The sequence below is a fragment of the Oreochromis aureus genome, linkage group 3, assembly GCF_013358895.1.
Source record: "Oreochromis aureus strain Israel breed Guangdong linkage group 3, ZZ_aureus, whole genome shotgun sequence".
NCBI classification, from domain to species: Eukaryota; Metazoa; Chordata; class Actinopteri; order Cichliformes; family Cichlidae; genus Oreochromis; species Oreochromis aureus.
Window position 1 is genome coordinate 133,280,731 of NC_052944.1, and position 14,836 is coordinate 133,295,566.

Sequence of the window (14,836 nt, forward strand, 5' to 3'; positions counted from 1 at the left end):
ACTGGAATGCGTGGTGACTGTGACCCTACTGGATACTGGGTGATACGGTACCACTTCCTTCCACTGCACAACAGTTTCTCATCGGTGGAACCAGTGGGCTGGAGTATCTGTGTCTATGTGCAATTTGTCTTGTTAGTGCATAAACAGGAGTCCTCGTTATTATCCACGTTCACTCTGAGGAAAATTTTTCTCCTCTCCTCCTCTCCTCTCCCTTAGCTTCCCTGCTTAGCCTCTTGTGTCCTTGTCTAGTCTCGTGTTTTTTGTATTACTTTTCCCTGGAACACTCTCTCACAGTCTGTTCTCTAAAACCTAAAAGAGAATTATGGATTGGATCAACTGGTCACTGAATGCAGTTGACACCCCTTTCTCAACAAGAAGTCTGGGCTCGGGTGAGCCTGAGTGCTGAAGATATCTACCTATTCGGAACCATGATAACAGGGTTCTTGCTGATCGGAGCTGGCTTGGCCCTGGCTTATCGAAGAATTAAGGAAGCGGAACCGGCTGTTCAAACCCCCACAAGGCTGCCCGCTGGGATTGAAACGATGGGACGAGGCGTGAGTTTCTCGAAATGGGCTCTTTGAATGCAGCACGGATAAGATCTTGGAGAAGCTACGGCTGCTGTGAATACTCAGAACAAGACCTCTGAGCGCAAACTGATTACATCTGGAGGGGCTCGCTCGGAATAACATCTCTGAGCGCAAATTGGAAGACATCTCAGGGAGGCACACTGTTGTGAGTTTTTCAGAATCGGCTCCTTGAGCACAAGAATGACAACATCACAGAACGCAAGTATTGCGAGGCTCGCGGCTCTCCAACGGGAGATTGAGAGACCAGTGTGTTAGAACAGCTTTGAAATTCATATGAGCTGTTCGCAGAAAAGTAAAAAACCACCATCACTTCATGCGGAGACCCCTTTGGTGCCAGCTGTGGTCTCAAGGCTGGAGCTGAACAACTACACCCTGATAACGACTGTGTTTAGACTGTTCTTCCCTTTCTATGCAAGGCCACCTGGGTTGGCTGGAAGACTGTTTACTTAGCCTGGCAGGGCGAAGGACACTGTCTCAGCTCAACTCTGGACACACACACACACACACACACACACACACACACACACACACACACACACAGACATATATACACATGCAGACATACACTCATCCCCCCTCCAAACGCCTTCAACGCTTATTCCCCTCCGATGCTGACGGTGGATCATGGAGACCAGCACATAGGCTGCAGGCCCGGATGTACTGTCTACATTGGCTGTGTCTCACCCTTTACCCATCCCTGTTGCTTGTCATGTGTTTCTTTGGTGTATTAAGAGTTTTTTCATGTGCAGAGGTGTTTTTTTCTGTTCTCAAACTGATCTCCCTGTTGGAGCTCAGTCTGGGGGGAGTTATTTTTTTCTCCTTATCTTTCCTCATGTGGTGCATTTTCCATTGTTATACCTCTCTGACCTGTCTTCCCCATGTGATGTTTTTGTGTAATGTATGTATGGTCGGAGGGTAAGATGGCGCAATGGCGGCGCTCTCATGAAATTTCCCCTTGTGGGACTAATACAGGTATATCAATCAATCAATCAATCAATCAATCATTGCATTCAAGTGATGGCTGGTTTCACCTGTGTCTTTGTATGCCACAGCGTAGCTTGTGCCAGGTGTTGGACACTGGCTGTGTCAGTACCAGAGACACAGTTCACAGGTCCAGACTTCCCGAGTGGCAGGACACGTGTGATTATTCCACAGCTGGAACAGCAGCGCTCTTGATGACATCACAGCTCACCTAGGCTCAACCCCACTGTGTTTTTACTGCCACCTCCTCCGTTAATTTTACAGATGAATACAAAACTATTTCCAATGATACACCTCAGTACTAGATTTCTTTTTTTCTTTTTACTTTTTCTTTTGTACTTTTTCCAATTTTATAGTACATGCAGACAAAAATATGAAAAAGGAACCCAAAAGAAACAAACTAAAAGGAATAAAGGACACCTAATCTGTGGGGAAAAGAAAATAAAGAATAATTATACACATATATATATAGAGATGGAGCCAGAGAATACCCAAAGTACTGTCTTATCAATCCCGTCCCAAAAACACCATCCACCCAGCCCCTTACATCCATATGAAGACTGCCAAACAAAGCCCGAAATCTGGTCCTCTCCCCGACAGGTCCAGTTCCATCCACAATCATAGCATATTTGATCCCAGAGCGGGGAATAGCAGGACCCCATTCTCTCAGGGCCCGGCCATCCGCCTATACCTCAAAGGACCAAAAACTAAAATTAGATTGTAGGAGAGGTCCCTGCCTTATGAGGCTGAGTGAGTCTAATAGGCTATCCATTTTGTCCACTGTTTTCGATGTTTGTCAGATTTCAGTCTCAGAGTGTAGGTCATTTTCTCCATTATATATATTTCCTCGATTACATCAGTCCAATCAATTTTAAAGGGTCACTTTTCAGCCAGTTTTTATTATTGCCTTTTTGCTTGACAGCAACATAATTTTAAACAAGTAATGGTCCTCCTTTCTTACATTTTCCCATATTCCAAAATACATTGCATGTCATACCCCAGCACTCTCTTCATTGTTACTGCAATGCTTTCCCAGTAAGGTTTAACACATGAGAATGATTGGCGTCCCAGTCTCCACATCATCTCCAGCATCGCTGGGGTGTTTTCAGCTGCTTGCTTTTAATATGAGGAGTAATAAAGAACCTAATCACATTTTTCCAGCCATATTCTCTCCATCGTCTAGAGCTGGTGGAGTTATGCTGTGTGAGACAAACGGATCGCCAGTCATCCTCTGACAACTCAAGATGTAATTCAGATTCCCACTTTTGTTTAATATATAATGTTTCCTTCCTATTCAAATTTTGCAGACCATTATATAATTTCAATAAAATTCTTTATGGAGGATTTTTATATGCACCTGTTATTATTTCTATTATCTGGCTTCCTTCTCTCCAGAGCTTCTTCCTAATTTCTGTATTGTAAAAATGTCTTAATTGAAAGTACCTAAATAAATCTGATTTATCCAGTCCAAACTGTCTCTGTAGATTCTCGAAGGATTTGAATGTTTCCCGTCTATTAATGTGCACTTTGCTGTAATTCCTTTAATGACCCATCTTAAAAATGTACTATCCCATTGTCCACTTTGGAATTTTCAAGAATATGCAGGCGACATCAGCAGTTTACAGTCTTCTATAATTCTATATTTCTTCACTATAATCCACCAGAGTTTAATAGTGAATTCAGTAATAAGATTTGCGTTCGTAGACTGTATAGTTTCCTCTCCCAATCTTGCTTGTGGATCACATGATGAGCAATAATTTATCTCCATATGCTTCCATTTTGAGGTGTAATCCGGTGAACATCAGTAAACAATATATCTCAGCTGGGCTGCATAGAAATATTCCTTGAAATTCGGGAGGGCAAGTCCTCCTTTTTCTTTTCTTAATTGGAGTGTTTTAAATCTTATTCTTCACTTTGCCCCTTTCCAAATAAATCTACTGACTAACTTATCCCATCTACCAAATTGTGCTTCTGGTATATGGACTGGCAATGAAGTGAATAGATACAGTAGTCGGAGGAAACACATTCATTTTTATTGCCTCTATTCTTGAGCTGAGGTCCATGACAAGTGGAGCCCATTTAATCAAATCTTTTTGAATTGTATTACTTATCTTTACATAATTTGCCTCGTATAGTGTACTTATTTCGCTAGTTAGATAGACACCCAAATATTTGATCTTATTTGAGTCCCATTTTAATTTGTATTCGTTTTGAATTGAATATTTGGGAGAATAATTCAGACAAAGTACTTGAGTCTTTAAGATATATAGTTTATACCCTGAATATTTGCCAAACTATTTTAATGTCCTCTGGGGGTCCTGGAGCCATTTTTCATCGACTTTGTTTTTTTTTATTTCAAGCCATTTTCACTGTGTTGAATAGAATGTAGCCAAACTTTCCAAACTTTTTTTTAACTTTAAAATTGCAGTCCGAGTTCATTAGATTAGCTTAAAGTGGCTAAGCTACAAACCGCCATCCACTCAAGGTCCTAGAGCCAAAAAACGCCCCATTGAAACCCATTATACACGCTATTTTTCACTGCACGATCATTAGGACTGATTGTAGTTGCATTGTCAAACTGTCGGGGACATTTTGGAGTCAAGGCCTTAGAATTGTAATTTTTTTATTTGTCCACCAGGTGGCGCCCTTGTTTCATATTTCACCATTGAACGAACTCCAGCCCAAAAAAGTCAGATTTTGAGCGTCTCTTTCTGCTTTAGAAAGTGAAAAAAGAATGGTGTTGTGTGTCACTATCAATGACCTTTATATTTTAAAAAATAAATAAAGGTCTTTTTGCCTTAAAAAAAGAAAAAAAATTGTGTCTGTGTCTGTTTCTAACTTTAGATAAAAGTATGTTTATGTCTAAAATCAGAAGCCTTCCTCTTTGAAGTCCACACTGCAATACAAACAAATCTAACATGAAAACGAGAACAAAAACCAAATTAGACTTTATTTTGTCTTCAAGCTCAGCTTGTTTATGCAGGTGCACTGCAGCAGAGGTTATAAGAATAAGCCGTAGCGCGGGAGCAGGCATTTTCCTGATGGCACTGTTGGAAAGGCTGTCAGCTGTGTGGGGGAGCCCCCTTGTGGCAAGAGAGCACAGTTGCACTATTGAGCACATGTTCCAGTGATCAGAGTTGGAGCTAACACATAGCAAGAGCCACCTGACAGACTGACTCAGCAGGGGATGTCTACACACGGTGTGAGTGGTGTGCGTCGCTAAAGAACTGTGAGTAGACGTGGAGCCCTGCCTGGAAAGGACAGTTTTAGTCTTTTATGCCAGTTAGACATTTAGTGGATGTAGAAGTGCAATGTGTTTTGACCTGTTCGCTATGTGGCTAGTTCATGCTACTAATGCTACTTGTTAAGCTACATGCTTGCTAGCTGTAAGCTAAAGCCATTTGGTGTTTTGTGATATATATTGGTTTGGGAGTAGTGTATGAAACTTGTGCATGTAAATGGTCATATAGGAATTCCCATTTGTAGTTCTGGTTAAATTCGAAGAAAGCTAATGAATCATAATTCATGACTTAGATGTTTATTACATTCAGTATTCTGTATATGTTCTGTTCACAGACCACACCCACACCCCTCACCACTTTGTAAGCCTGCGGTTGCATTACTGTGTTGCTGTACTGTGCTGTTAAGCTAAGGAATCACAGTAAAGACGGTATAACCTTTAACTGTGCGTCCTGTGTGTTCTGACCGACACCCCAAGGTGAACACCACTGCTATTCAGCCAACGCCTATACAGTCCTGGGTTCCGCCCAAATTAACAGGCACGATATTACAACACCGAGGAAGCAGTGGACATCCTAATGCGCTGTGACAGCGAGGATCTCTCCTCTTCACCCGCCGAGAGTGACTCTGATTCCAGGGATGACACGGAGGATTCGTCTCTCCACACCGATCAGCAGGAGTCGTCTTCTGATTTTTCTTCTGGAGATGAGAACGAGGGAGGGACGCACGAGGAAGCAGCGGCGTGGACCTCCAAAAACGGCAAGAAATGGTCCCCCACAAACACCGAGACGCTCCGCTACGTCACAGCACCCACAGGGCTTATTCTGGGACCGACCCACTACGCCGTCGCCTGAATTTCAGGTTGTTCCTGACTGATGAGATCATGCACCATATCGTTGAAATGACCAACCTCCATGGCAGACTGTAACTGTATTTCATTTACAACAAATATCTAACTAAAAGTTTTCTTATCGGCGAAATGTGTAGCAAAGTGTAAAAGCTAAATTTCTTTGTGTGTTGCTGCAGCTTTTTCATTAACTTGGTGCGTTTGGCGACACCTTAGGGGGAAATAATGGTAATAAGAGGGACTGATCCATATGTGCACAAAGACTACACACTGTTTTGTTGCACTGTATTTCCCTGGCTGTCATTCAGAATGTGTTTATCGTGAGCAACTACACACTAAACAACTCACACTGTTTTGTTTTATTTTCACATGGTCTTACTGAGGTGAGGTACTGGTCTTCTTCTTCTTCTTTATTTTTTATATGGTGCTGGAAAAGCTGGAAAATGAACCTTGAAAGTGCTCGAAAAGTGCTTGAATTTGACCCTGTAGGTGCATGAGCCCTGTCTGTGTCTTATGCTGTGCGTTAAAACTTGTATGTTCTATAGAATCTTTGTTCAGCACAATTATTTTTTCATATTTCCAAAAGGTATTTAAACGTGGCCTAACAACACATGGGGTTAGGGTTAGGGGGGTTAGATGACTAAGTCAAGGCAACTTATTCACTATGAGTAAAAACCTATTTAGTTTCCAGAACTCAAAAAAAATACGTAAACTCGTTGCCTCAAAAAAACTAAGTAAAGCTTACTTAAGATGACTGTTAGGACAACTTATACATTGCAAGTCTGCAGTATTAACAATAACTTGATATTTCTGACTGTACAATACTAATTGTTTACCTACTGACAAACATTTCAAGTTCAACTAAATGAAAAAACAATTTGTGGTAACCTGAATATGATTAAAAATAATTAACAACACTTTTTGTAATGATGTTAAAATCAGCCCAACTTTTATTTTCAAACACAACAAAGTATAACAGTCAACATACTGGACACTGTTCTGCTGAACAACAAACAATTATAATCTTACAATGAAACAAAGTCTCAGATGTAATTATTCTGAAAATAAGTTTAGGCCTACCACAAGTTTGTTTTGTACTTACATTACTTATATAATCAAAATAAAATATTTGTTGTTCTGTCACAAGTGCAGTCTCTAATTTAAACAACACATTTGTTTTCCATTCCAACACATGAGCTGGAATGTTGTATTATTTTAAGGATGCTTGTTTCCAGTCCAGGCATTACTGCCTGAATGACTGTCATGGATCGAGGTGATCCAAATGTGCAGAAGAAAGTCTTTAACTTCCCTTGAGTCAGACCTTCCCAGAGTGTGGGGCACACTCCTTAGGGGGGGCGCAGAGCCATTGTGGGGGGGTGGGGGGGGCGTGGCATGAAAAGGGAAAAAAAAAAAACAATGCTTGGACACTGCTAGCACGGGCGCCTACAGAAACGCAAAGCAGGAGATGAAGCATCGCTGAATATGTTTTCAAACCAACTTCATTCTAAGCCAAAGACTAGAAAATATGGTGAAGCAAATCTACCCTTTGGCTTCAGCTGCACAAGTGCCGAGGTAGGTCTCCCTGCAGAACTGGTTTTTCCTGCGTCGGGAGCAGCGCTGGGCTCTCCAAATCACGGACAAATCACAGACAAACAGTATCCCACATTCTTGATTTTTAGTTCACAAACTAAAAATCTCCTGACATTTTGGAGATGTTAGCTCTTTATACAGTAAAGTTACAGCGGGATACAATTAATATCAGGCTGATCCTGCCACAGTTTGTTCCGATCAGCAAGAACCCTGTTATCATGGTTCTGAATAGGTAGATATCTTCAGCATCCTCGATCGACAGTCCCGCCAGGCACACGATCCTCCAGTTCAGCCACCCGTCCATCGTGTATCTTGCAGGGAAAGTCCCTCCAGGGCACTCGGGCTCTCCCGAGCCCAGACTCCTCGTTGAGAAAAGGGTGTCAATAGCATTCAGAGACCAGTTGATCAAATCCATAATTCTCTTTCAGGTTTTAGAAACAGACTGTGAGAGAGTGCTCCAGGGAAAAGTAAAAACACGAGACAAGGACATAAGAAGCTAAGCAGGGAAGATAAGGGAGAGGAGAGGAGAAAAGTGTGACTGCCACGCCGAGAGCCAAACGAGAGAGACTTTTGTGAGTTTCCACAACTTTCTATTACCGTAGTTTACATCCACCCGAGGGCTCACCCCACCTCCACCTGCAGCATCATCTCAGACGTAGTGCAGAAACTGCAGGCGCTTTCTCCTGATGCCCCAAACTTTATAATGGGGGACTTTAACCATGTCTCTCTTAAATCAACTTTGTATCAATATGTATCCTGTCCTACCAGACGGGATAAAATGTTGGACCTTTGTTACGGATCGGTGAAGAATGCTTATAAATCCCTCTCGCTTCCTCCTCTGGGATCTTCTGACCATCTATAAAACTGTCTTAAAACGAGAGAAGACAAAGACTAAGGATGTTGACATATGGTCAGAAGAATCTGTGCTTACCTTGCAGGAATGTTTTAAGTGTACAGCTTGGGAAGTTTTTATTCAGTCTTGTGGAGACGATCTTGACGCTTTGGTGGATGTTACTAGCTCTTATGCAGTATTTTGTAAAGACATGATTATACCCCGTAAGCGCGTTAAAGTCTGCGCTAACAATAAGCCATGGGTCACTAAAAGCATCAAATCCTGTTTAAGGAAAAAGAGCCAGGCCTTTAAAGAAGGGGCTGTTACTGATTTTCAGAAAGCCACCAAGGAACTGAAAATCGAGATCTTGAAAGCAAAACAGAGCTACAAAAATCTTCTTGAAAGCAAATTTGCTGCCAAAAATTTTGGGTCTGCCTGGACTTGTATGAAAACCATAGCAGGGTTTCAAAATCCCCAGAGCAGTAGTCAGGTCATTTTAGACGGTTTTAATTCAGACAGAGATTTTGCAAATGCTTTAAACATGTTTTATGCTCGTTTTAGTTCTTCTGATTTTAGCGAGGAAACAGAAACTGAGAGATACTTTATCATTGAACTGAGCAATGTTAAAAAGGCCTTTCATACAGCCAATGTGAACAAGAGCCAGGGTCCTGATAATATTAGTGGCTGCCTAATCAAATCTTGTGCTGATGAACTCAGTCCTATATTTCAGGTTATTTTTAATAAATCCTTGCAAACACAACATGTGCCCTCTCTTTGGAAAGAAGCAGTCGTGGTTCCTGTCCCTAAATGTAGTCGTCCAACAATTCTAAATGACTTCAGGCCTGTTGCCCTCACTTCAGTTGTAATGAAAGTCTTTGAAAAAATCATCAGAAATGTGATTATGAAAGAGACTGAACACCAGCTGGATCCAATGCAGTTTGCATATAGGCCCAATAGAGGAGTGGAGGACGCACTTTTGACTCTACTAAATCTGATTCTTAAACATGTAGACAGTAAAGGGACTTTTCATTGATTTTTCTTTGGCTTTTAATACAATACAGCCTCATATTTTAATTAAAAGACTTTTAGAACAGTTTGAAATCAGGAAAAACCTGCTGGGCTGGATTTTAGATTTTTTAACTGACAGGTCACAAAGAGTGAGAAAAAACGTGGTTCTGTCTGACCCAGTGTTCTCCTCCACAGGTCCTCCTCAAGTCTTATCGCCCTTATTATTCACTCTCTATACAAACATGTGTCAGAGCAGATATGAAAACAGGGCCATCATTAAATATGCAGATGACTCTGTTATTGTCAGCTTACTGAAAGAGGGTGAAACTAACCACGGTCCAGTCATTGATGACTTTGTTCAGTGGTGGGAGGAGTCTTATCTCCAGCTGAACATATCTAAAACAAAAGATATGGTGATTGATTTTAGGAAACAACAAAACGGGCACGGAGTCACTTTAATTAAAGGTCAGAAAATAGAGCAAGTACAATCATATAAATATCTTGGGACCATAATCAATGAAAAACTGAACTTTGATCAGAATCAGTTTGTAAAAAGGGTCACCAGCACCTTTATTGCCTCAGGAAACTTGCTCATTTCCACATTGACCAAAAAATGTTAACTTTGTTTTATCGTTCTGTTATTGAGTCTGTTTAATCCTTTTGTTTGGTGGCATGGTTTGGTCAGACCTCTGTCACAGAGAAACACTCTCTAAATCAGATAGTGAGATGGTCCAGTCGTCTGATAGGTGAGCCACAGTCTTGTTTAGCCTCCCTGTACTCTAAGCAGGTACAGAGGATGGCTTTATCAATCCTTAGAAATGGTTCCCATCCTCTAAGGGGTGTGTTATGTCTTTTGGTCAAAAGTCAGTAGTTAGTGCATAATCTGATTAAGTTACATAAGCAAGGTGATAAATAAGTTCAAAGTTAAGAAATATTATGTGATTCATGCTAAAAACAGTTAAAATGTGTGGGTTTGAAATTTGCTCAGAGTGAGACATCTTAGTCGCAAGCGATCTTTGTATTCAATTCAATTCAATTCAATTTTATTTATATAGCGCCAAATCACAACAAAAGTCGCCTCAAGGCGCTTTATATTGTACAGTAGATCGCACAATAATAAATACAGAGAAAACCCAACAATCATATGACCCCTATGAGCAAGCACTTTGGCGACAGTGGGAAGGAAAAACTCCCTTTTAACAGGAAGAAACCTCCGGCAGAACCAGGCTCAGGGAGGGGCGGGGCCATCTGCTGTGATTGGTTGGGGTGAAAGAAGGAAAACAGAATAAAGACATGCTGTGGAAGAGAGACAGAGATTAATAACAGATATGATTCGATGCAGAGAGGTCTATTAACACATAGTGAGTGAGAAAGGTGACTGGAAAGGAAAAACTCAATGCATGTATTGTACGTGCGGGAATGGGAGCGAGGGAGCGCTCTGATCATTCACCTATCTGTGACGTATTTTCTCCGTGAACGCTGTGAAAAGTGCTTCGGAAGTATTAAAACAGTGAATAAGTTCATGTACACGCTATAAGTGCCCTACACGCTTGTACCTTGGGAAACGTTCGTCTTTGTGAGTATTAATATGTTCAGAAACAACTTTTATATGTGTTTACATGGAGTTAACTGTGATGCTAATGTGACGCACGTGTTAAGCTAGGCTAATCATTAAGTTTGTCATTAAGATGTGTATTAGCTAGCAATTTATTTTCACTTTCTGTATGTTTCAGTTACAAATAAGAAATAGCAAAGAGAGGCCTTGAGGGAGGATAAGGCTTAAAAAGATCTTCAGTAAAAGCAAGAAAAGCCTTGTGTGGAGATCTCGTCTATTTTGTTCGCTGGCTGTCTGGCTTCACATGGTCACGTGTCGTGAGGGCAGCACAGGGTGAATTTCAGCTTCTTCCCTCAGGACGGAGGTTTCTGTTTCCGAGATGCAGGACAAAGCGTTGTTAAAATAGCTTTGTCCCCGTTGCTGTCACTGAATTAAATAAGAACTGTTTTTGATTCGAAACATTAAAATACTATGTGCCACAGTGAGGTTTATATCTTTACTAGGTATGTGTGTTTTTGAAGGGATGCCAAATGCTGTCATTTTTCTGTAAAGAAAATTTACCAATGGGTATAAATAAAGTTACCTTGACCTTGAGAGAGACACAGCAGAAAAAAAAAGAGCGAGTTTTGAGATGTGAGAGATTTGTGACGTTTAGCGTGTTTGGAGTGTGTAGTTAGTGTGTAGTGTTGTGTGTAGTGTTGTGGATAGTTTTGTGTTGTGTGGCATCTTATTGAAGAACAGCTGATTGTTCTGTAACTACAGGGTGGGCCATTTATATGGATACACCGTAATAACATGGGAATGGTTGGTGATATTAAAGTCCTGTTTGTGGCACATTAGTATATGTGAGGGGACAAACTCCTCATGATGGGTGGTGACCATGGTGGCCATTTAGAAGTCGGCCATCTTGGATACAACTTTTGTTTTTTCAATAGGAAGAGGGCCATGTGACACATCAGACTTATTGGTGATGTCACAACAAAAACAATGGTGTGCTTGGTTTAAGTGCTTCCAAGCACTTAAAACATGTGGTTATCCTAACTGGGCGTTCATAAAGTCAGCAAAGAGGCACAGAAAAGAAGATCAGACACCAGCGAGGGAGGATAAGAAAGACAGACGCAACAACATTGTCATCCCCTATGTAGCCGGTGTATCAGAGAAACTCAGGAGAGTTTTCTCCAAGCACGACATCCCAGTGTACTTCAGACCCAGCAACACACTCAGACACAAACTGGTTCACCCGAAAGACAAAACTCCAAAACACAGACTGAACAACAAGTTCATGAAGTCATTACTGGTTACCTGGACTGGATCAGCTGGGTCTCTGGACCTGCAGCAGGTTTAATGTCTCTGATGGATCCTGACCTTCAGCGTTCCTCAGCTCAGCTTCATTCATTCAGGAATATGAAGCAGGAGGATGTGATGTGATGAAGATGAAGGGCTCCTCATCTTCAGCGTGTATACCAGATCAGTAACAGCTCAGCTTGTGAGGACTCTGCACAGCTGCTCACTCACAGAGCTGTGATGGATGTGAGGACCTCAGATGGTCCTAAACTCTGAGAGCAGCACAGTCACTGTGAGGCCGAGAGACATAGACTCACAGTAAGAGAGAGAGAGAGAGCGGGAGCTGTCAGGGGTAACGAGGAAGAGATTTAGTTGATTCACACAGATTAAACCTCTCTGTCAGTCTTCCTCTCTCATCCTCTTCCTCTCTTTATTGTTTGTGGTGTTTTTTCTGGTGTGTGGAGGTTTGTTGGAGTTTTTGGAGGGCCTGCTCTCAGCTCCTAAGTTCAGCCTGGTGGTGGTTCTGGTGGTGGTGCAGGACTCTGGTGTGAGCTGCCTCAGGCTGTCAGCTTCTGGGCGGAGGAGTTTGTGGGTGGGGTGGTCGGGTATGGCAGTTTTTAACGACTCTCTCAGTCCAGTTTCCTGTCTGGTTAATCTGCTGAGAGTCTCGATGATCCACCACCCATCACAGGGGTGGAGGAGGTGTTCTCCATCACACTGATCCCTCTCAGGGAAACATCGTCTGCTTTAAAGTCAGGTTTGAACGAGGAGACGTGAACATGAAGATCAGTAACTCTGATCACAGCGTTGATGTGACACCTGAGGATATGAGGCGTTTCAGTTGGGAGATGGGGGAGGAGCATCTCATTGGCTCCAGACAGAGTGGGGGACATCCAGCCCCAGTGCCGTGCTGCCGGTTGGCTATAATGATGAGGCGAGGAAATTCACAGTTTGTCATATGGGAGGAAATCATGTGACAGTGGACAGGTGGAGACAGGTGAGCAGGTAGGTGGAGTAACTGAGTCCGTGTTGGAGGAGGAGGCTGGTGTGATGGAGACAGAGGAAGCAGGCTGAGACAGGAAGTGAAGCTCTGAGGCCTGTGGGTCACAGGGACACGATGAAGGTGAAGACGATGGAGGGAGTGAAGAAGCCAGCTTGAAAGCCTGGTCTTTGAAGAAGAGTCACTCCTTTATAGAAGTCAGATGTTACAGACAGTAGATCCACAAAGCTGGATCCTCCAGGAGGTTTTCACACTCATCAAATCTGTGATGATGAGCAGCTCCTTGTTTTCAGGAGAAATCTAAGCTGGATCTGAAAACATGAAGGAGGTTTTATAAAAGTCCAAAAACTCCAGTCCAGCTTTCTGATCACTCTCAGAGTTTTTAAGTGTGTCAGTGATTACTGACATTTATTACTGCACTTTTCTCAGACTACAGGCTTAAACAGGACTCCAGGAGCTCCTGTATGGAGACGCTGAGAGCTTGAAATGAACCCTGGTTTGGGTTGTTGGTGCTCCTTAGAAAGCAGAGAGGGTTCAGGCTTTCTCCTCTCTGTTGTGGTCCCACAAATGTCAGCTCAGTTTTATTTAATAGCCCAGAATCACAAATGAAAGAGATGCCACAGCATCATATACGTGGTTATTATTGGAGCTCTTCCTCCCTAAACTCAGGTCTGGTTTGAACGTTCTGGTCTCAGACTGTCAGCGTATGCAGATGATGCTGTTGTAACTAAACCAAGTGATGACACGTTTCTGAAACACAGCATGAAACATTTGGAGAAACCTGCTCAGCCAGAATAAACTGGGTCAGGTTTATGGTGAGGCTGTGATGGTGGGGAGAGGACTGCAGAGGACTGTGTTACTGTGGACTCACCTGGAAACAAGGATGGGGCTTTATTAGTGGGTCATGTTTTGGAAACGGTAGAAGCCAGACTGAAACATAGAAATGGATCTTACCTGAGCTGTCATTCATGAATAATCTGGCTGCATCTGTGCTGTGGCATCGTCTGTCTCCTGTGGACCCTCCTGTCGACCTTTACTTGCAAACTTCAGTCAGTAATCGTAGACTCTTCACTGGGTCCTACAGAGTCTTCAGTTTTTACTCAAGAAACAGGATGGAGGTCAAGGACTTATTCACCTGCTCAGCAGAGGGCTCTGCTCTCTGTACAGAGATGGTGAGTGGCTCTGAGGACTGAGTGTGGAGGCCGGTCACAGGGATGGTTCAGACTGGCTGTGGGGGGTCTGGGGCAGGCTGAAGGACTCAGTGCTGAAGGAGTGTTTCTAATGACTTTTCATCTAAGACTTCTACTAAGAGCTGGTCACATGTGTGACTCTCACTTCTGGGTTTCAAAGAACTCGTTATGTTTGGGACTCGTTTTAATGTGAATAATGTTTTCTCATGTGGTAAAGTGTGTGGTTCAAACCGTGGACCAACAGTGGCCCAACTGTGGACCAACCGTGGACCAACGGTGGACCAACCGTGGCCCAACTGTGGACCAACTGTGGACCAATCCTGGACCATGCTCCTGCTCTGTCTGCTGCACTCTATGTCTTCCTGCCTCTCTCTCTCTCCTGCTGTCAGCCTGCCTCTCTCGCCCCCTCTCTCTCTCTCCTGCTGTCAGCCTGCCTCTCTCGCTCTCTCTCTCCTGCTGTCAGCCTGCCTCTCTCTCTCGCCTCTCTCTCTCTCCTGCTATCAGCCTGCCTCTCTCACCCTCTCTCTCTCTCCTGCTGTCAGTCTGCGTCTCTCGCCCTCTCTCTCTCCTGCTGTCAGCCTGCCTCTCTCTCTCTCCTGCTGTCAGCCTGCCTCTCTCTCTCTCTCTCTCTCTCTCTCCTGCTGTCAGCCTGCCTCTCTCTCTCTCTCTCTGCTGTCAGCCTGCCTCTCTCTCTCTCTCTCTCTCTCTCTCTCCTGCTGTCA